The sequence below is a fragment of the Triturus cristatus genome, chromosome 5_1 (genome assembly GCF_964204655.1).
Source record: "Triturus cristatus chromosome 5_1, aTriCri1.1, whole genome shotgun sequence".
NCBI lineage: Eukaryota > Metazoa > Chordata > Amphibia > Caudata > Salamandridae > Triturus > Triturus cristatus.
Window position 1 is genome coordinate 167,024,859 of NC_140587.1, and position 23,116 is coordinate 167,047,974.

General features: G+C 42.0%; 1 pseudogene across 1 annotated transcript in view; it reads right to left on the reverse strand.

The window, feature by feature from the left end:
- The window catches only part of LOC146830540 (E3 ubiquitin-protein ligase TRIM39-like), a 322,696-nt pseudogene that overhangs the window by 108,284 nt on the left and 191,296 nt on the right, over positions 1–23,116 (reverse strand). The window contains exon 6 of the transcript XR_014961441.1: positions 19,394–19,480. The product of XR_014961441.1 is annotated as an E3 ubiquitin-protein ligase TRIM39-like (transcript). The remainder of the gene's footprint in view (positions 1–19,393; positions 19,481–23,116) is intronic.

The window sequence follows — 23,116 nt, forward strand, 5'->3', positions numbered from 1 at the left end:
AAGGTTATACTAGTGTATGATGTGGTGTATCGGATTGTCAAGTGGATGATGTCATCAGTGATGTCATTTGAAATGTCATCAGTGATGTCACTGACCATGTCATGAATGATGCAATATGTGACATCATCAGCAGTGCATTGCGGGCGCGTGAGTTATAGTTAGCAGATTTACCTATAACGGAGGAATTTCTATGGTTTTGTATGAGTGAAATGGGCAGCTAACTATAACACCCCTGAAACCTATGGTTTTTTCTGTGAATTTCTAAGGTTTTTTAAATGCTAATTTCTAACTATAACGTCTCTGAAACCTATGTTTTTTTCAGTGAATTTCAAAGGTTTTTTAAATGCTAACTTTTAAGTGATAGTAGTTATATCTATTTTTTGTACTGATTTTTTACAGTTTTTTAACTGTTTATTTATAAATATTTTATTCATTAAATAACATTATATATTTTTCTGAAAATTGCAAAAAAACATTTTTTAATTAAAAGTGAAATATTGATTAATTTTCTTGTTTTCATTTTTTATTTGAATATATTTATATCACTTTAATTAAAAAAATAAAAAAAATTCGCAGCCTAAGAACTAGGTCAGCAGAGCTGCTCTAGAGTCAGAGAACCAGGTCAGCAGAGCTGCTGTAGAGCCAGAGAAACCAGGTCAGCAGAGCTGCTTTAGAGGGAGAGAACCAGGTCAGCAGAGTTGCTTTAGAGCCAGAGAACCAGGCCAGCAGAGCTGCTTTAGAGCCATAGAACCAGGTCAGCAGAGCTGCTTTAGAGCCAGAGAACCAGGTCAGTAGAGCTGGTCTAGAGCCTAAGAACCAGGTCAACAGAGCTGCTCTAGAGCCAGAGAACCAGGTCAGCAGAGCTGCTGCAGAGCCAGAGAAACCAGGTCAGTAGAGCTGCTTTAGAGGGAGAGAACCAGGTCAGCAGAGCTTCTATAGAGCCAGTGAACCATGTCAGCAGAACTGCTTCAGAGCCATAGAACTGGGTCAACGGAGCTGCTTTAGAGCCAGAGAACCAGGTCTGCAGAGCTGTTGTAGAGCCAGAGAACTAGATCAGCAGAGCTGCTCTGTAGCATAAGAACTAGGTCAGCAGAGCTGCTCTAGAGCCAGAGAACCAGGTCAGCAGACCTGCTGTAGAGCCAGAGAAACCAGGTCAGCAGAGCTGCTTTAGAGAGAGAGAACCAGGTCAGCAGAGCTGCTTTAGAGCCAGAGAACCAGGTCAGCAGAGCTGCTCTAGCTGACACTGACTGACTGACACTGACTGACTGACACTGACTGATTGACACTGACTGACACTGACTGACTGACACTGATTGACTGACACTGACTGACTGACACTGATTGACTGACACTGACTGACACTGATTGACTGACACTGACAGACTGACTGACACTGACTGACTGACATTGACTGACATTGACTGACACTGACTGACTACTCTATACTACTCTACTACTGACTCTCTACTACTCTCTCTCTACTACTCACTCTCTACTACTCTCTACTACTCACTCTCAACTACTCACTCTCTACTACTCTACTACTCACTCTCTACTACTCACTCGCTACTACTCTCTACCACTCACTCTCTACTACTCACTCTCTACTACTCACGCTTTACTACTCTCTACTACTCACTCTCTACTACTCTCTACTATTCACTCTCTACTACTCACTCTCTACTACTCACTCTACTACTTTCTACTACTCTCTGCCACTCACTCTCTACTACTCTACTACTCACTCTCTACTACTCTCTACTACTCACTCGCTACTACTCTCTACTACTCACTCTCTACTACACTCTCTACTACTCTCTCTCTACTACTCACTCTCTACTATTCACTCTCTACTACTCACTCTCTACTGCTCTCTACTACTCACTCTACTACTCTCTGCTGCTCTCTAGCACTCACTCTCTACTACTCTACTACTCTCTCTCTACTACTCACTCTCTACTACTCTCTCTCTACTACTCTCTACTACTCTCTACTACTCCTCACTCTACTACTCTCTACTACTCACTCTCTACTACTCTCTCTCTACTACTCACTCTACTATTCACTCTCTACTACTCACTCTCTACTACTCGCTCTCTACTACTCACTCTCCACTACTCACTCTTTACTACTTGCTCTCTACTACTCTCTACTACTCACTCTCTGCTACTCACTCTCTACTACTCACTCTCTACTACTCTACTACTCTCTACTACTCGCTCTACTACTCACTCTCTACTATTCTCTACTACTCACTCTACTACTCTCTCCTACTCTCTACCACTCACTCTCTACTACTCTACTACTCACTCTCTACTACTCTCTCTCTACTACTCACTCTCTACTACTCTATACTACTCACTCTGTACTACTCTCTACTACTCACTCTGTACTACTCACTCTCTACTACTCTCTAGTGCTCAATCTCCACTACTGATTCTCTACTACTTGCTCTCAACTACTCTCTACTACTCACTCTACTACTCACTCTCTACTACTCTACTACTCTCTCTACTTGTCACTCTCTACTACTCTCTCTACTACTCACTCTCTACTACTCACTCTCTACTACACACTCTCTACTACTTGCTCTCTGCTACTCGCTCTCTACTACTCTCTAGTACTCACTCTCTACTACTCACTCTCTACTACTCTCTCTACCACTCTCTACTACTCACTCTCTACTACTCTCTACTACTCACTCTCTACTACTCTCTCTCTACTACTCTCTACTACTCACTCTGCTACTCACTCTCTACTACTCTCTACTACTCACTCTCTACTACTCACTCTCTACTACTCCACTACTCTCTACTACTCACTCTCTACTACTCACGCTCTACTGCTCTACTACTCTCTACTACTCTCTCTACTACTCACTCTCTACTACTCACTCTCTACTACTCTCTCTACCACTCTCTACTACTCACTCTCTACTACTCTATACTACTCACTCTCTACTACTCACTCTCTACTACTCTCTCTACCACTCTCTACTACTCACTCTCTACTACTCTCTACTACTCACTCTCTACTACTCTCTCTCTACTACTCTCTACTACTCACTCTGCTACTCACTCTCTACTACTCTCTACTACTCACTCTCTACTACTCACTCTCTACTACTCTCTACTACTCACTCTACTACTCACTCTCTACTACTCTCAACTACTCACTCTCTAATACTCACTCTCTACTACTCACTCTCTACTACTCACTCTACTACTCTCTACTACTCACTCTCTGATACTTTCTCTACTACTCTCTACTACTCTCTACTACTCACTCTCTGATACTTTCTCTACTACTCTCTATTACTCTCTACTACTCACTCTCTACTACTCTCTACTACTCACTCTCTACTACTCTCTCTCTACTACTCTCTACTACTCACTCTGCTACTCACTCTCTACTACTCTCTACTACTCACTCTCTACTACTCACTCTCTACTACTCCACTACTCTCTACTACTCACTCTCTACTACTCATGCTCTACTGCTCTACTACTCTCTACTACTCTCTCTACTACTCACTCTCTACTACTCACTCTCTACTACTCTCTCTACCACTCTCTACTACTCACTCTCTACTACTCTATACTACTCACTCTCTACTACTCACTCTCTACTACTCTCTCTACCACTCTCTACTACTCACTCTCTACTACTCTCTACTACTCACTCTCTACTACTCTCTCTCTACTACTCTCTACTACTCACTCTGCTACTCACTCTCTACTACTCTCTACTACTCACTCTCTACTACTCACTCTCTACTACTCTCTACTACTCACTCTACTACTCACTCTCTACTACTCTCAACTACTCACTCTCTAATACTCACTCTCTACTACTCACTCTCTACTACTCACTCTACTACTCTCTACTACTCACTCTCTGATACTTTCTCTACTACTCTCTACTACTCTCTACTACTCACTCTCTGATACTTTCTCTACTACTCTCTATTACTCTCTACTACTCACTCTCTACTCTCTATTACTCGCTCTCTACTCTCTACCTCTCTACCTCTCTCTCTACTACTCTCTACCTCTACCTCTCTACCTCTACACCTCTACCTATACACCTCTACCTCTCTGTACATGCACACATATGCACATATATATATGCATATATATGCATATGCATTTATATATATGTATGTGTATATATATATATATATACATATATAAACATATAAATATAATCTGCATATCTATATAAATATAAATTCATGCAAACATATACATATATGCATACAATGTATATGAAAGTTTGAAAAACTCTAATACAAGCAAAGCTAAAAAGCAACCTAATTACAAACAGAATTGCTTTAACTTAAACGAGGGCGAGACCTATTGCATTTTCAATGCTTGTTTACTTTGATTCCATCAAGAAGGCATTCAGATGTGTCACACATTTTCAATAAATTCTGAATGGTAGCACTCTAGTTGCTCATTAGATCACTGTAGTAAAGCTACTGCTCACCAGGGAAGTCTGCTGCTGGTATTGAAAGTGCATGTTTCAGTCTGCATGGCAGAATTTTTTAATGAAATAGAAGAGGATTTCTTTTTTCCTCACTAATCATAATTTCTATGGCAAAATGAACCTCCTCATTGTATTCCTTTTAAATTAAACTACTCACTCTCTACTACTCACTCGCTACTACTTTCTACTACTCACTCTCTACTACTCACTTTCTACTACTCTCTAGTACTCTACTACTCTCTACTACTACTCTCTACTACTCACTCTCTACTACTCACTCTCTACTACTCTCTACTACTCTCTACCACTCACTCTCTACTACTCTACTACTCACTCTCTACTCTCTCTCTACTACTCCCTCTCTACTACTCACTCTACTACTCTCTACTACTCACTCTCTACTACTCTCTACTACTCTCTACTATTCACTCTCTACTACTCACTCTCAACTACTCACTCTACTACTTTCTCTACTACTCACTCTCTACTACTCTCCACTACTCACTCTACTACTCTCTACCACTCACTCTCTACTACTCTCTCTCTCTACTACTCACTCTCTACTACTCACTCTACTACTCTCTGCTGCTCTCTAGCACTCACTCTCTACTACTCTACTACTCTCTCTCTACTACTCACTCTCTACTACTCACTCTCTACTACTCTACTACTCTCTACTACTCTCTCTACTACTCACTCTCTACTACTCACTCTCTACTACTCTCTACTACTCTCTCTCTACTACACACTCTCTACTACTTGCTCTTTACTACTCACTCTACTACTCACTCTCTACTACTCCCTACTACTCACTCTAATACTCACTCTCTACTACTCTCTACTACTCACTCTCTACTTCTCCACTACTCTCTACTAATCACTCTCTACTACTCACTCTGTACTACTCTCTACTACTCACTCTCTACTACTCTCTACTACTCACTCTCTACTACTCTCTCTCTACTACTCACTCTCTACTACTCACTCTCTACTACTCACTCTCTACTACTCTCTCTCTACTACTCTATACTACTCACTCTATTACTCACTCTCTACTACTCTCTCTCTACTACTCCCTCTCTACTACTCACTCTACTACTCTCTACTAATCACTCTCTACTACTCACTCTCTACTACTCTACTACTCTCTACTACTCTCTACTACTCACTCTCTACTACTCACTCTCAACTACTCACTCTACTACTCTCTCTACTACTCACTCTCTACTACTCTCCACTACTCACTCTACTACTCTCTACCACTCACTCTCTACTACTCTCTCTCTACTACTCACTCTCTACTACTCACTCTACTACTCTCTCTGCTACTCTCTCTCTACTACTCTCTACTACTCACTCTCTACTACTCACTCTCTACTACTCTACTACTCTCTCTACTACTCTCTCTACTACTCACTCTCTACTACTCACTCTCTACTACTCTCTCTCTACTACACACTCTCTACTACTTGCTCTCTACTACTCACTCTACTACTCACTCTCTACTACTCCCTACTACTCACTCTAATACTCACTCTCTACTACTCTCTACTACTCACTCTCTACTACTCCACTACTCTCTACTAATCACTCTCTACTACTCACTCTGTACTACTCACTCTCTACTACTCTCTACTACTACTCTCTCTCTACTACTCACTCTCTACTACTCACTCTCTACTACTCTCTCTCTACTACTCTCTCTCTACTACTCTATACTACTCACTCTCTACTACTCTCTATTACTCACTCTCTACTACTCTCCCTACTACTCTCTACTACTCACTCTACTACTCATTCTCTACTACACATTCTCTACTACTCTCTCTCTGCTACTCAGTCTCCACTACTCACTCTCTACTACTCTCTACTACTCACTCTCTAAATACTCACTCTCTACTACTCTCTACTACTCACTCTCTACTACTCTCTACTACTCCCTCTACTACTCACTCTCTACTACTCTCTACTACTCTCTACTTCTCACTCTCTACTACTCTCTACTACTCACTCTCTACTACTCACTCTACTACTCTCTCCTACTCACTCTCTGCTACTCTCTCTACTACTCTCTACTACTCTCTCTCTACTCTCTATTACTCATCCTCTACTCTCTACCTCTCTACCTTTCTCTACCTCTCTCTCTTCTACTCTCTACCTCTACCTCTCTACCTCTACGTCTCTACCTCTACACCTCTACCTCTCTCTAAACGCACACATATGCACATATATGCATATGCATTTATATATATGTATGTGTATTACCTACTGGTGGTCGCCAGTAGGTAGTTATAGTTAGGACCCCTTTTCCATAGGAAATCCGCAACATTCTATTTTGAATAACTTTGGCGCCGGTCGAAGAATCCTCGCGAATTTTTCAAAATAGGTGGGGCGCTACGCTCCGCTCCTACCCTGAAAGTCTCGGGGGGATTCGTCAAGCGGGGGCTGAGATAAAAGGGGGGTCCCAAAACGCGTTTTTCCCATGCATTTTTCCATAGGACCTTTAGACAGGGCTACAGCCCGAACGGCTGAACAGATTTACTTGAAATTTGGCAGAGAGGTAGTCCTCAGGTCAAGGAAGTGCCTTTTGTAGGTTTGGTGTAAATCTGTTCAGTATTTCCTGAGAAAATAGCATTTAAAAGCATATATATATGTGGGCGGAGCCTAACCACACATCTCATCCTGAGATCTGATTGGCTGTCAGCACTTCATCCAAGAAGTGTTGGCAGCCATCTTGGGACCAATATACATGATAGCACCTCATTAAAAAGCATTGCAGTTAATAGAAGGTTTTAAGACTTTAGTTACATTATAAATCATTTGTTGATGGTACCATACTCATTTTAGGAATTGTGGTATGTTCTAAGGTGATTTCACCATGTGAAAAAGCCTTCTGCTGGGATATCATGATTGAGAGAAAAATATTTTCTCATGCTTTTACCACAGAGGTTTGGAAGGTGATCTATAAGCTAAACTGAGAGCTTATTTTCTGTAAATTCACATTATCTTTCTCAGTCATGTGAGAATGAAGTCTGACATTCTCAGTAAAACATGTACATCCAACAAGGGCAGAGACTGTCAGTTGATTCCTTTGTGTTCTACTGCAGCTTCCCAGAGTGTTCCAAAGAACTACTAGAGCGCTAACAGTCCTACCTATGATAAACGTATGGCACACCTGAAGCCATCTTGCTTGGAATAAAGTGGTAACTCTTAAAACATTTAATTTCAAAAGGAACAAAATGAGGGGGTTCATTTTTCCATAAAAAGTATGATTAGTGCTGCAGAAAGAAAAATTAGGGCACATTTTGAGTGACTTCTCAAATCCTCTTCTATTTCATTAAAAAATTCTGACATGCAGACTGAAACATGAACTTTCAATACCAGCAGCAGTTTTCCCTGGTGAGCAGTAACTTTACTACAGTGATCTAATGAGCAAAAAGAGTGCTAACATTCTGAATTTATGGCAAATGTGTGACACATCTGAATGCCTTCTTGATGGAATCAAAGTAAAAAACTGAAAGTATTTCCTACTGAGGAGACTGCAGTAAATGAGGAAATTAGGAAACTTCATAACAAATAAGTCTCCCAAGATGGCCACCAGAGACAAAAGAGCCCAAATGTAGCCCAAATATCACCCAGATGTAGCCCAAGTATAGCCCAATGACAGAATGTCCCAGAATGTTCTTAAAAACAACTAGAGCGCTTACTGTCTTCATTATGACAAAAGTATGGCACACCTGAAGCCATCTTGATTGGAATAAACTGGTAACACTTAAAACATTTAATTTAAAAAGGAACACAATGAGGGGGTTCATTTTGCCATAGAAATTATCATTAATGCTGAAGAAAGAAAATGAGGGCACATTTTGAGTGACTTCTCAAATCCTCTTCTATTTCATTAAAAAATTCTGACATGCAGACTGAAACATGCACTTTTAATACCAGGAGCAGACTTCCATGGTGAACAGTAGTTTTACTACAGTGATCTAATGAGCAACTAGAGTGCTAACATTCAGAATTTATGGCAAATGTGTGACATATCTGAATACCTTCATGATGGAATCAACGTAAAAAACTGAAAGCATTTCCTACTGAGGAGACTGCAGTACATGAGGAAATTAGGAAACTTCATAACAAATAAATCTCCCAAGATGGCCACCGGAGACAAAAGAGCCCAAATGTAGCCCAAAATCACCCAGATGTAGCCCAAATATAGCCCAATGACAGAAGTGTGCAAAACACTTATTATTTAGTGTTTTTGCAGTGTTATATAGTGCAGACTTGTCAGGTATTGGAGTGCTTTACATGAGCATTGGTTACATCACACAAGCACATATTCATTTTGGTTGTAGACATGGGGAGACTAAGTGATTTGACCAGAATCACAGAATGTCGAGCTGAAGCAGAAACTTCAACCTGGTTCCCCAGTTGCAAAGTCTGCAGTTCTGGAAGTAACACCACATCCTCTCCCCTAAGTGCAACATTTAATCAAGTGGTCAACTGGATAAAAAAACATAAAGATAACAAATAATTTAAAAGTGCTTTGTCGCTATTTGAAAACTCAGACAAAATGTCCTTATTTTAGTCTTTTAGAGCACTAACCATAATTTTGATGCCAATAAGACCCTCTCATATATGTAATTTCTAAAGGAAATGCTCTAGGTATTACAGTTTTGATTACATCAAGATGATGTCAGGCGTTCCACACTTTTGTAATAAATATAGAATGTTAGCAATCTAGTTGTTCATTGGGATACTGTTGAGAGGCAAAGGCCAGGGGCACGGACTCTGAAAATTGAAGGCAGGTAGGAGAGTGCAAAGGCAACAATTTAACCACACTGAGCAGGCAGGAAGGGCCGTGGAAGCACAACAGACTATGGAGGGCAGTGGAAAGGGGGGCAGGGGCAACAAACCAACAATACAGGACTTGCAAGAGAGGCTGTTGGAGGGAAGATCTATTACGGGTCAAGGAAGCTAGAGGCGGTCCCCAGAGCCCCGGGAGCCACCACAGAACTGAGCAGGAGAGTGAGTCAGGGACAAAAGGGGCACCTTAATTTGAGCCGGGGTGCCTAGGAACGCTTGCTCCAAAAATGAAGAAAACAGACATATGAGACATGGAATTGGTGGCAGAATACAATGGCAGTTTAATGAGAAGATACAACTTCAAAGAAACCGCAGAATAGAGACATAAAGTACAAAATACAGAATCCAGATAATCATACAGCTGTCATGATATTCTCTGTATCTCAATTAATGTACTGACAGAGAGAGAGAGAAAACACATCTATAAATGCATCATGAGAAACAAGTTACACCAAGGAAAATGTTACCTAGGAACACTCACGTTTACTCTTAGAGCAAGCATTCCTGCAATTACAATACAAAATCTTTTAAATGCAAAAGTAAAGAGAACAATGGTTAAACATAACATGACATTTCATATAGGTAAAATAGAATAAGATACTTCAAGCAAAGCAGAGCAAGACATTTTAAGCAAAGGAAGACAAGAGCTCCCAGCTCTTGGGGAAAACCTGCACAGCCTGTTAACCTACATACAGACGGCGAGGTAGTCCGTCGATATCTGTGGGTGCTCCCTTTTTATATCATTTTGTGGGCTCCTTTGCACGCTACATCTACCTACGTATGCTACCCAAAAGCTTCGTCTGCAGATTTTACCAGACATTTCGTCATTTACCCACTTAATGCTGACAATGGACTGGGTGAAAAGGTCAGTCTCTCAGGCCAATCGCTTATCGTAAGTTCCATAGAGCAAGCAGAAAATAATGGGTATTGTACGGGAATTCAATATATTCATGTACAAAATCTCCTCAGTTCTCCTAACTTGACGCTCTGCGGTTGCCACTTCCTTAAAAGCAGGAAACCTGCCCAGGAAGCAAGTACCAGTCCAGGATGCAGCCTACTGTATGTCGACAGCTTCAGTGGGATGTTGAACTTTGATACCGAGCACGGAGCACTCGGGTAGGGTGGGGGCTACTAGTTTGGAGCAGAAGGCCTCGCAGACCTGCCTTCAGACTGCTATACACTAAAATTGCAGAGCTATGGTCAATTTAACAAAGAGGCCTACATATTGAAAAGAAGGGCCTACACAGGGGTTTTATGCTGGCTGAGTGGTAAGGATGTCTCAGGATAATTATATAGCAACACAGGACCCGCTGGTCAATTTAATACGGCCTACAAATGCGGCTGGCAGGGCAAGGACAAGGGTCTCATACTTCAGGTGTGGACAGAACGGGCCAGGGGCCCCCTGTGATACAAAATCTACCCTCCTTCAAGGCTGTGGCAATGTAATAGACCATTGTGGGCAGAAGGAAGAGGCAATGGTAGTACAACCATACATGCCAACAGACCCGATTCAGCCAGGAAACGTCCAATGTTTTTAAGCTCAAATGGGCTTTATTTGATCTGTCTCCTGTCTACAATATCCTCTTTTTCAATGTAACTCAAAGGGGAAAATCAATACCCCAGTTTTTTTTCAAAATCTCCCTCTTACCAAGTTCAAAATGTTCGCAAGTATGGTACATTGGATCATGGAAGGAAATGGGATAGGGACATGGACTTGGATAACAGAGGACAAGAGGGACATGGAGAGGTGCACCAAACTGACCCTGCAGGGCAGGCATCAGGGTTTGCAGCAGCACAATACACCACACAGGGCATGCAGGACGGGAGTGCAGCACAACAATCCATAGAAAGCAAGAGGGAGGGGACAGGACCATGCACATGGACAACAGAGAACAGAGGGGCAAGAGGCAATGGTAGCTAGCTGACCATAATGGACAGACAGGAGAGAAAGCTGCAGCATTACAGACCATAAAGGGCAGTAGGGACGGATCAGGGGCATTACAATGGAACAGACAAGCCAGGAGGGAGGGAGTAGGGGTCTTCACATGTAAACAGAGGGCTGGGGGCAAGGGGGCAGGGCAGGAGCAGCAAGATAGCCATGGAGGTCAGGCAGGATGGGCACTAGAAGCAAGACACACCATGAAGAGCAACAGTGAGACTGTGATGGCATACACACAGACCATGGAGGGAAGGTGGGAGGGGGTCAGGGGCAGCTAACTGACCACACAGGGAAGGTGGGAGGGGCCATGGCAGCACAGAAGACCAATGGCTATGATGGGCAAGAAGGAGGGTGCAGGGGCATGCACAAAGGACGATGGAGGATAGAAGGGAGGGTCAGGACCTGTGCACAGACAAGAAAGTTCAGGGGAAGGGACCTCACAACAGACCACACGGGGCAGGCAGGAGGAGCAGTTGCAGCACAACAGACCAGGGAGGGCAGAAGGGTGTGGCAGTACAATGGACCATGTAGGACAGGAGGAAGAGGATAGGGGCATGGCATGTGGACAGGCAGGGTGGAGGTGGCAGGGACAGGTTACAGTCATCTGACAATGCTAGGCAGGTGGGAGGGGAGTGGCAGCTCAACAGAACACTCAGAGTAGATAGGAGTGGCAGGTCCATGGAACATGGTGGGCAAAAAGGATGGAGCAGGGGCATGCACAAAGACATCGGAGGGCAGGGGGAAGGAGAATAGGGGCAGCAAGCTAAGCACAGAGTTTAAGCAGGAGGTCAATGATGGGGCATAGAATTGGGCAATGGAGGGCAGGAGGAGTGGACTGGTACATCATACTAAATTGAGGGCAGTGGCAGCACATCAGACCATGCATGGCAGGAGGGAGGAGGCTATTCCATGGATTCACACAACAGAGGATAGGGAGGAGGGGGATGGGGCAGCAAGCTAACTGTTCAGAGAAGGCGGGTATTAGGAACTTTATTGTTTTTAAAACATTGAGTCTGTGCGAACTACTTAAAATATGAACAAGTAGGCAGCATAATCTCACTTTTATTCAGGAAGAAGAGGACGTTTGTGACTGTGACTCCGGGCTCACTTGGCAGAAACACCCCCTGACCCTCCACCCCCTATCGCAAAATGTAATGCCTGTGAAAAGGGTAGGTGAACACAGTGTTATATAGAACATAGTCCTGAGAGCACGATTGAAAATGAAAACTAGATATAGTGTATGGTATAAACTATGCACCAAAAAGTGTGATATAAGATGAACCGGGCGTGAAATATAATATGCAATACATTGTGCGCAATGACAGATTCATTGGAGAGCGCGAGATAGCACAGGCACTAGCGCGTGCTATGCGATATGCGCCTTGGAGTGTAATATGCACAGGGCAGTGTTGTGTAACCTAACTAGTCTCTAAAGTTGTAATATAAAATATGTGCTTGGGTGTGTAACGTTGCATATGCACTGTGACACAGATATGGATCGCAGATTGTAATATGTATGGCATAGCACTGTGCGTTATAACATAGGCATCGAGGAAGGCACGTTAGATGGGGCAATATAACCCGTGCGAAGACAAGTGTGGCATGACATATTCACGGGGTGCTGTTACAGTGCACATGGGCTAGAGAGTGTCATAGCATATGCACTAGCTAGTGGAATACAACACAGAGGTGTGTGGCACTCGGCAGGCAATGGTGGGTGTAACACAGCATTGGGCTCTGTCAGGAGCGCGCTGTGACTCTCAAGTGATGTTCGTCCCCTTTCCAGAGAGTAAAATAAAAAGTATTACACATCCGGCAGTGGATGTGTGTTTTATTAACCGTGAGGGGGGTTTCTTGCATAGTTTTGGTCGAATTTTTGTCGAATCCCCTTTGAATGGCTTGGTGTGCATGTGTATTAAATGTGCCCGTCAATAGCTACCCATGTTTGTATAAATAAACGACAAGGGTGTCTACCGGGATTAGGCACGGTAGGGCATCAGACATGTCAGAGCTTCACTAGTAGTGTAAATACATTCCACGTGGATTCATTGCATGCATAGTCGCCTTTTAATGAATATCACTCAAATCGTCATGGTGATAGGTACGTACGGTTTGTCCAGCATGTCCTAGGTGTGTCTATAAATAAATATTTTTTTAAAATAATAAAAAACAGTGGCCGGCCCTAGGGATTGGGGTCAAAAAAATATAATTAGGAGACAGGCCCTGGGGGATGGGGTCATCAGGGCCAATAAATTAGAATAAGAAGGGGAACCACACAGCCCCCCTTCTTAAAAAATTAAAATAAATAAAAGACTGGCATCGTGCCGGAGGCCATGCCCCCTCCGTGCAGCACTCTGCAAACGCGCCCCCAACAGGCATCTCCAGTATGCGCCAGGGAGCTGCGCTGCAGGCAGGTGTTCTGAGGCCAAGCCCCTTTTTACACCTCTCTGAAACGCAGCTCTGTGGCGCTTACTGGAGGTACCTAGTGGTCTAGTTTGACCCTAGGGACCCTTAGGATTCAAGGGGACTTAATCTCTCAACTTAGAACAGCCACAGGGCGCGTTTACACAGTGGTGAAGGGAGGGGACGGGGCCTGAGGTGACGTGTGCAAACACGCACTATGGCACGTTTAAAATTGGGGATATAATTTCCCTTCAATACTGAGGGCCCCTGGGGGCTAACTAGCCCACCAAGTGCTTCCAGTAAGCGCCACTGAGCTGCATTGCAAGGGGGTGGTCCAGGCCGTGCCACTTTTTACACCTCTCTGCAACACAGCTCTGTGGCATTTACTGGAGGTACCTAGTGGGCTAGTTGGACCCTAGGGACCCTCAGGATTCAAATGAACTTAATCTCCCAACTAAAAATGGACACAGGGCGTGTTTACACAGTGGTGAAGGGAGGGGACGGGGCCTGAGTTAACGTGTGCAAAAACGCCCTGTGGCCTGTTTTAAGAGGTAGTTTTAATCCCCATGCCCTATTATGTACTAGGGGCTTACAGAGGAGGTCATGCTAATCACAGGGGGACCCCAACGCATAATGTTCCCTAGTGTATGTAGGTGTTTTCACTGTATTCTAAGTGTCTTTTAACATAGCACTGGCTCTAGGACTGGCTAGTCAGACTCAGTTACCACCAGTATCCGTCTGAAAAAGTTGAGGGTACAGGATGATTTTGCAACAAGGCTTCTTTCTGCTCTTCTTTTTGTTCTTTCTGCACGTTATCCTTCTTCCTGCACTTATCTTCGTATTTGAGGACTTCTGTTGGTCCTTTCTGCACTTCTTTTGTTTCTTTCTGTGCATTTTTTCTTCTTTCTTCACATGTCCTATCTCTGTAGGCATAGTTAGAAATTAGCATTTAAAAAACCTTTGAAATTCACAGAAAAAACCATAGGTTTCAGGCACGTTATAGTTAGGAATTAGCATTTAAAAAACCTCAGAAATTCACTGAAAAAACCATAGGTTTCAGGGGTGTTATAGTTAGCTGGACTTTTCACTTGTACAAAACCATTGAAATTCCCCCGTTATAGTTAGTTCAGCTAACTATAACTCGCGCGCCCGCAATGCACTGCTGATGACGTCACATATTACATCACTCATGACATGGTCAGTGACATCACTCATGACATCACTGATGACATCTCAAATGACATCACTGATGACATCACTGATGACATCATCCTTGTGATAGAGTGGCAGACCTCCTCTCACCCTAATATAACCTTTGATACACACATTCAAAAATAGAGACTACAATTTTCAAAACAATGGACATACCAATACCAGTTACAACAACCTCTTCAGTAATTCTAAGATCCACATACACATCCACTCATTCACCAACAGTCCTATACAGTCACTCATACATGTACTCACTCATCATATGTACTCATGCACCTATACATCCTGTTACACAATGCCACTCATCCATAGAGTTACTCACACACATAGTCACTCATGCTAATAAAGAATCAAACATACATTTACTTGCATATACAGTTATACACACACCACCACACTTACTTCTACGGAAACTTACACATACTTAGTCTTTTAAACAATCACTTATAGAAACACATACTTATTCATACAGGAACTCTTTCAATCTCTCACTCTCACATATACTCACATATATACACCAATAGTCACATATACTAGTTTAAAACATATGTAGTTACTCATAAAGACACTATTGAGACAGTCATTCACTCACTAACACACCCATACACACACTCATCCACCCATACAGTCCTGCACACATGCTGTGTTCAACACATACAAACAGTGAGTCACTCATTCATGCACCTATGCACTACGTAATACCCCCCACCGAACCATGCAGACACTCAGACTGATACTCAAAAAAACAACTAATAACCTATATAGACACCCATGTAGCTACTCACCAACCCATGCAGCCACTTATACACAAAGTGAGAGACTGATACAGATATTTACATATTTAAACATTACTCACTAAGCCATGTATTCACTATGATACACTTAATCAGTCAGTTACACAATCAATTTTTCAAAAACAAATCATCCATTTAGACACTTATATACCCATTTATTCTTCCATCGACCTTGAGATATACATATATAAAACATATTTAATTTTCAGAAAAACACACATTCACTGGATGATGTCATCAGTGATGTCATCAGTGATGTCATTTGAGATGTCATCAGTGATGTCATGAGTGATGTCACTGACCATGTCATGAGTGATGTAATATGTGACGTCATCAGCAGTGCATTGCGGGCGCGCGAGTTATAGTTAGCTGAACTAACTATAACGGGGGAATTTCAATGGTTTTGTACAAGTGAAAAGTCCAGCTAACTATAACACCCCTGAAACCTATGGTTTTTTCAGTGAATTTCTGAGGTTTTTTAAATGCTAATTCCTAACTATAACGTGCCTGAAACCTATGGTTTTTTCTGTGAATATATATATATATATACATACATATATAAACATATATATAATCTGCATATCTATATAAATACAAATATAAATGCATGCATACATATACATATATGCATGTTATGTACATGAAATTTTGAAAGACACTAATAAAAGCAAAGCTAAAAAGCCACCTAATTACAAACAGAATTGCTTTAACTTAAACGAGGGCGAGACCTATTGCATTTCCAATGCTTGTTTACTTTGCTTCCATCAAGAAGGCATTCAGATGTGACACATTTGCCATAAATTCTGAATGGTAGCACTCTAGTTCCTAATTAGATCACTGTAGCAAAGCTACTGCTCACCAGGGAAGTCTGCTGCTGGTATTCAAAGTGCATGTTTCAGTCTGCATGTCAGAACGTTTTAATGAAATAGAAGAGGATTTGAGAAGTCAAAATGTACCCTAAGTTTTCTTTCTGCAGCACTAATCATAATTTCTATGGCAAAATGAACCCCCTCATTTTGTTCCTTTGCAAATTAAATGTTTTAAATGTTACCACTTTATTCCAATCAAGATGGCTTCAGGTGTGCCATACCTTTGTCATAAGTAAGACTGTTAGCGCTCTAGTTGTTCTTTAAAACACTCTGGGAAATCTGTCATTGGGCTATACTTGGGCTACATCTCGGTGATATTTGTGCTACATTTGGGCTCTTTTGTCCCTGGTGGCCATCTTGGGAGACTTGTTATGAAGTTTCCTAATTTCCTCATTTACTGCAGTCTCCTCAGTAGGCATACTGTCAGTTTTTTACTTTGATTCAATGAAGAAGGCATTCAGATGTGTCACACATTTGCCATAAATTCAGAATGTTAGCACTCTAGTTGCTCATTAGATCACTGTAGTAAAGCTACTGCTCACCAGGGAAGTCTGCTGCTGGTATTGAAAGTGCATGTTTCAGTCTGCATGTCAGAATTCTTTAATGAAATAGAAGAGGATTTGAGAAGTCACTCAAAATGTGCCCTAATTTTTCTTTCTGCAGCACTAATCATACATTCTATGGCAAAATGAACCCTCTCATTTTGTTCCTTTTTAAATTAAATGTTTTAAATGTTACCACTTTATTCCAATCAAGATGGCTTCAGGTGTGCCATACCTTTGTCATAAGTAAGACTGTTAGCGCTCTAGCTGTTCTTTGGAACACTCTGGGAAGCTGCAGTAGAACACAAAGGAATCAACTGACAGTCTCTGCCCTTGTTGGATGTAAATGTTTTACTGAGAATGTAAGACTTCATTCTCACATGACTGAGAAAGATAATGTGAATTTACAGAAAATATGCTCTCAGTTTAGCTTATAGATCACCTTCCAAACCTCTGTGGGTAAAGCATGTGAAAATAGTTTTCTCTCAAAGATGATTCATGATATCCCAGCAGAAGGCTTTTTCACATGGTAAAATCACCTTAGAACATACCACAATTCCTAAAATGAGTATGGTACCATCAGCAAATGATTTATAATGTAACTAAAGTCTTAAAATCTTCTATTAACTGCAATGCTTTTTAATGAGGTGCTATCATGTATATTGGTCCCAAGATGGCTGCCAACACTTCTTGGATGAAGTGCTGACAGCCAATTAGATCTCACAATGAGATGTGTGGTTAGGCTCCGCCCAGATATGTATATGATTTTACTTTTGATTTTCTCAGGAACTACGGAACGGATTTACACCATATATGCAAAAGGCACATGCCTGACCTGAGGACTACCTCTGCCAAATTTCAAGTAATTCTGTTCAGCCGTTCGGGCTGTAGCTTCGACTAAAGGTCCTATGGGAAAATGCATGGGGAAAACGTGTTTTGGGACCCCCCTTTTTTCTCAGCCCCCGCTTGACGAATCACCCCGAGACTTTCAGGGTAGGAGCTGAGCGGAGCGCCCCATTAGTTTTGAAAATTTCACGAACATAAGTCAACCGGCACCAAAGTTATTCAAAATAGAATTTTCAGATTTCCTATGGGAACTCGGTCCTAACTATAACTATCTACTGGCGACCGCCAGTAGATAATATATATATATATATATGTACTTTTAGTAATTGGAATGGCTACAGATTACGGATTTGAGTGAGTAAGGGTATTTGTGTAGGGCTTTTTTCATGCTGAAAAGGCACTGATGTTGCTTGGTGGCCTGCAGGTTTGACACCAAAGTTTTTTTCAATTTCTTTTTCATTTTCATTGTTATAAAAATTGTGGTCATTTATACAAAGACTATGGTGTTATTGACTGTAATTTTATGAAGCGTTGTTTGATTGAATTCATGAAATGTATTGATGTTTAAGAACAATGAGATGTAAGTTTATTATTTATAATTATATATATATATGTTTACATTATAGATTTTTAAAGGACGGGAGTACATAATATAACGGTCTTGATAAAGAAGGCGGAATGAGATAAAGCCTTCTAAACGCGTCAACGCCTTTCTCTGTTGCCACAAATCCATCTATACGAACATCACCCTAGATATTGATGATACACAAGGCATCTGGGTGTTTGTACATAAGTTGAACTGTGGATTATGGCGATTTATGACAAAGGTTACTGTCTGTTTTAACTCTTGTGTTACGATTTTCTGAAGTATTGTGAATGTGATTAATTGTTTTTAGTATTGTTACATATTTTTCATGATGATTCTATGAACAAAAATGGTTTTAACTTGAAACAAATTCCTTTTTTCTTTTAATTATTGTATAAAATAATAAATGGTTTTAATAAATTACAATAATTACCTAATGAACAATAGGTGTTTGTGCCAATACATTGTAGCCACCAGTTGAGCGGTGACCTTTATGAATGGTGAGTGTGTGTATGAAGTCGGGGTTTGGCATATGAAAGAAGGTGTGAACAAAACAATATACTAAAAATAATCCCAGAGGACACAATTTTTAACCTTTCTACGGTAGGTATAGTCCCCTAAGAGGCTGAGGAACACAGTGGAAATGCAGACCCAATTTAATTCTTAGAATAGCACACTTAAGCATTGGATTCAGAAATGACGCTACATATTTAAAAGTGTTTATTCATCCATATTGCTAACAGCGAGAATATAATGAACAGTTCTAACATGTTTAGAATGCTTCTAATAGCCTACCACCCTAAAGCTACTTTTATGCGCTACACAATGAGGGCATAGAATAGCAAACTTACCTCTAGAGTTTCTTGGGGATCCGTGCACTGCATACTTGTTCCCAGTGGACCAGCTTTGAGTATCCATCTTCCGCAGGGAGATTGTTCCTTCAGAAGGAAAGCACACAATCAGCTTGGCTCAGTTCCTCTCATCACTGAATCGGCACTAAGCATAAGCGTGGATGCTCTGGCAGTCTGTCAGGACATTTAGTGATTACCTGGTGTGAAGGCTGCTCTATTTCAGTGGTCAATTCAAATTGACCAATGATGTTTAGCCTACATTGCAAAACTGGTCTACAGCAGCAAGATGAAAATCTGTCAAATCAGACTACATGTTTATCTTACACTTGTAGTATCTAACTTTGGAAAGCAAATATCTTATAGTTTGTGGCAGACTTTTACAAAGTATTGTTTAGATGAAATGACACTTTCACAAGTTCTGAGAAAAATAATTGAAATGCTGAATGTGGGCCAAAGACAGGCAGGCTAACTTATACTTTTAAAAATGAGTCTGACTTCGGAGCTCACAACACATCTTTGTGGGGTTCATATTAAAGCAGATTTGGTTCATCCTCCTGTCAAGTGCTAATAGAAAGATGGAAATTTCACACTCAAGTGCGTCATCAGTCTAGCTTTATGTATATATATGTTTAATGGGTGGAACGACATAGATAACAAAGAAGAGGGATTCATTTTTTCCCTTGGGGAAATCCGTAAGAGATATTATGAGGTGGGGATGCAACGGAAGAAGGCAATCAGATGTTGTGTATGTCTTTTATCATAATGACACGGTCAACAATGTCAATAGCCACTGATAAATCTAACAGTTTCAGTGACCAAGATAACAGCTATGCACTTTCATTCTTAAATCGTTCAGTATGAAGACTGTGGGTTGGTGTAATAATAGGAAGGTGGTTCTCTATTTAGGGCCCGATTCCGATCCGGGTTGGAAGGGCACCAAACGCGATCCGGACGGAAATACTATGAGCCGTACGCGTGTCTTCCGCCCGACTCGTACAGCTGTACGAGCAAGCAAGTCCGATGCGAGCTACGTGAAATTCACCGACCGAGTCGTTTCTGGGTCCGAACCGCTCCGTACGTCTCGGTCGTAAGCTGACCGTGGCGTGCAATGGATGCGATGCACGTCCGATCCAGTACGATGCACGCGTCGGACAGCGGCTCGCAAATTGTCCGGGTGGTTGCCTTTAGGGGTCCGCGTCGGACCCCATGTCACCCACAGCCCTACGACTTGGACACAGTGGGAGACCAAGGGTCCCCCCAACACAGGCATGTACGGTGCGGATGGCACTGATGCGTACCCACTGTAGGGGGCGTCCTTGCGCGAGACGTACCCATTCAGTCAATGGTAGCCCATGTACGCGTCGTACGACCGGCTCCCATTGACTTCTATGGGAGTCCGACCGAACCGAGTTCGGCAACATACGGCCGCATCGTACTCGCTCGGTCGGACTGCAGGACTCCGGATCCGGCTCGGTCGGAGTGCTTTCCGACCCGGATCGGAATCGGCACCATAGTGTACTAAAACAAAGTACACTATGCAGAGAGTCCAGTGAATCCCTAAATCGTAAAGAGAGCTAAAGGCAGGTAATTTTAATGCTCTTTTTTGTGGTACTGTGGGCAAGCAGTTAGGCTTATCAGAGGGTAGTGCGAGGCATTTGTTGTACACACCGAGGCAATAAATGAGACACACTCAAAAATGAATCCAAGATCAATTTATAAAAATAGTATTGATTTTTAAGTCATTTTTAAGACCAACAACACAGGGCATCATTATGATGCCGGTAGGTCAGGCCGCCGACTGCCTCCAAACTTTGTGAGGAGACAAATCTGACCCTTGGGAGGTGCTATACGTTTCCTTGCTTCGGTGCTGCGTCATGGTCATCAAGAAGCAGCAAGTCGACAAAGTGGACTTCACGTGATAGGTGCCTGTGGCATGCATAGGAGTGATACCTTCAATCCAAGGGAGTTTCAAGGAAATTTCTTGAAGGCTCGAGGTGCTCCGGGGTTCTTGGAGCACTTTCAGGTTCAGGATGGTACAGCAGTCAGTGATTGTCGTGTTCTTGAGGCAGCAGACAGGGGTTGGCACATTTGTCTTCTGCAGAAGGGCTTCAGTTCTCCATCTGAGGGTTTTCTTTGTCCTGGTCTTCTCTTGTCCATTGAATCTGATGTTCAGGTCTCGGGGTGTGACATAAATACTGAATTTAGGGGCTTTTCAAGGGGAGAGAGTTAATAGCCAATGGGCTACTTACCTTTAGGATGTCTATACTCTCTAGTGACCACTTCCACATTTTGATAAGTATGCAGTCCATGTACTCTTTGTGGCTTCCCTGTGCACTTAAAATATCTCAGAATAGACTGGACATAGCTCCTGCTGATATGCCCTCACATATGATATAGTGCACCCTGCCTTAGGGCTAAAGGCCTGCAGTAGGAGTGACTTACCTATACCTTATACAGTGTATGGGGGTATGGCACACGGGGCTGTGTGCCATGTTGACTCCTCAGATTTTTCTACAGCAAGACACCCAATCTGTGTGCATAGTCTAGGTAAGGGGCTCCTAGGGGTACCTAGGGTGGCATAATAGATGCATAATACATGCTTCAGATCCAGTGGGCCCTCTTCAGTACCCATGCCCTAGGTACACAGGGTACCATTTACTAGGGACTTACAGGGGTGGCTGAAGCTATACCAATCGCTGTACATTTTTAGGGAAAGAACACTGGTGCTGTGAACCTGGTTAGTAGGGACCCCGTACACCTCAGTCAAAGTAACATCAAAAATCCAGGCAAAAAGTGGGGTGGTGGGTGCACTGCAACCGAAACCCAGTTTCTCACAGTTGGCTTGGGAGCCAGCGAGGCTCGCGCTTGACGGCGAGGACCTGCTTTGTTTACTTTCCTGAGGGCAGTTTTAAGTCTAGCAGAAAGGCGATTGTGGCAGAAGATGAGGGGAAATAATTAATCTGGAAGATGACAAGACAGTAAACTTTTCCAGAAGCAAGTTGTGAGCGACGTGACCTGCTCCTTTCAAATATCAGGTTGTTCTGTAATTACATCATTTTAGTAGGACAAGTTGAGGAGAATGAATATTGCACCCTGCTTGTAACTGTAGTTTAATGAAGCATGAAATAAAGACAGAGAACTGTGTCGCAAATGCTGAAAGGAAAAAAAATGTTTTTTTTATGACGGGAGCGTATTGGCTGACCGAAGTGCGCACTGAGATGAAAGGCGCACTTTCTGTTAAAACATGATGCTATGGTAATTAATGATGTAATAGAAAGCACCAAATAGAGCACATTTTAAAGAAACGTTAATTCTCAATTTGCAACTCATTTTGTAATGCAATTTTATTGCTCATAAAGGCTCCTTCCTATGTGAGGAGTTGCAAAGTCTTTATAAAGAGGAATGAGTGCTCCCACAGATGAAAGTGCTGAAAGAGATAAATGAATAATTCTTTTTTTTTTTGTTGCAACATATCACCTAACACTGAAGTGAAAAGAGAAGTGCATGTTACTAATATGAAGCTCTATTAAAACTAAACTAAATAACGGCTTTATTCCACTGTAGACCATGCTTGCAGCTTGTTTTAAAAAAAATGTAACTTTTTTATATGTAGCATATTTTGAAATGTGTTTTGTTTCACGTATGTGTTCTACATTAACTCACTATTTTCTTGCAGCGCTGCCTTTTTCCACGACTCCCTCCATTGTTTTTTAGTAGTTGGGT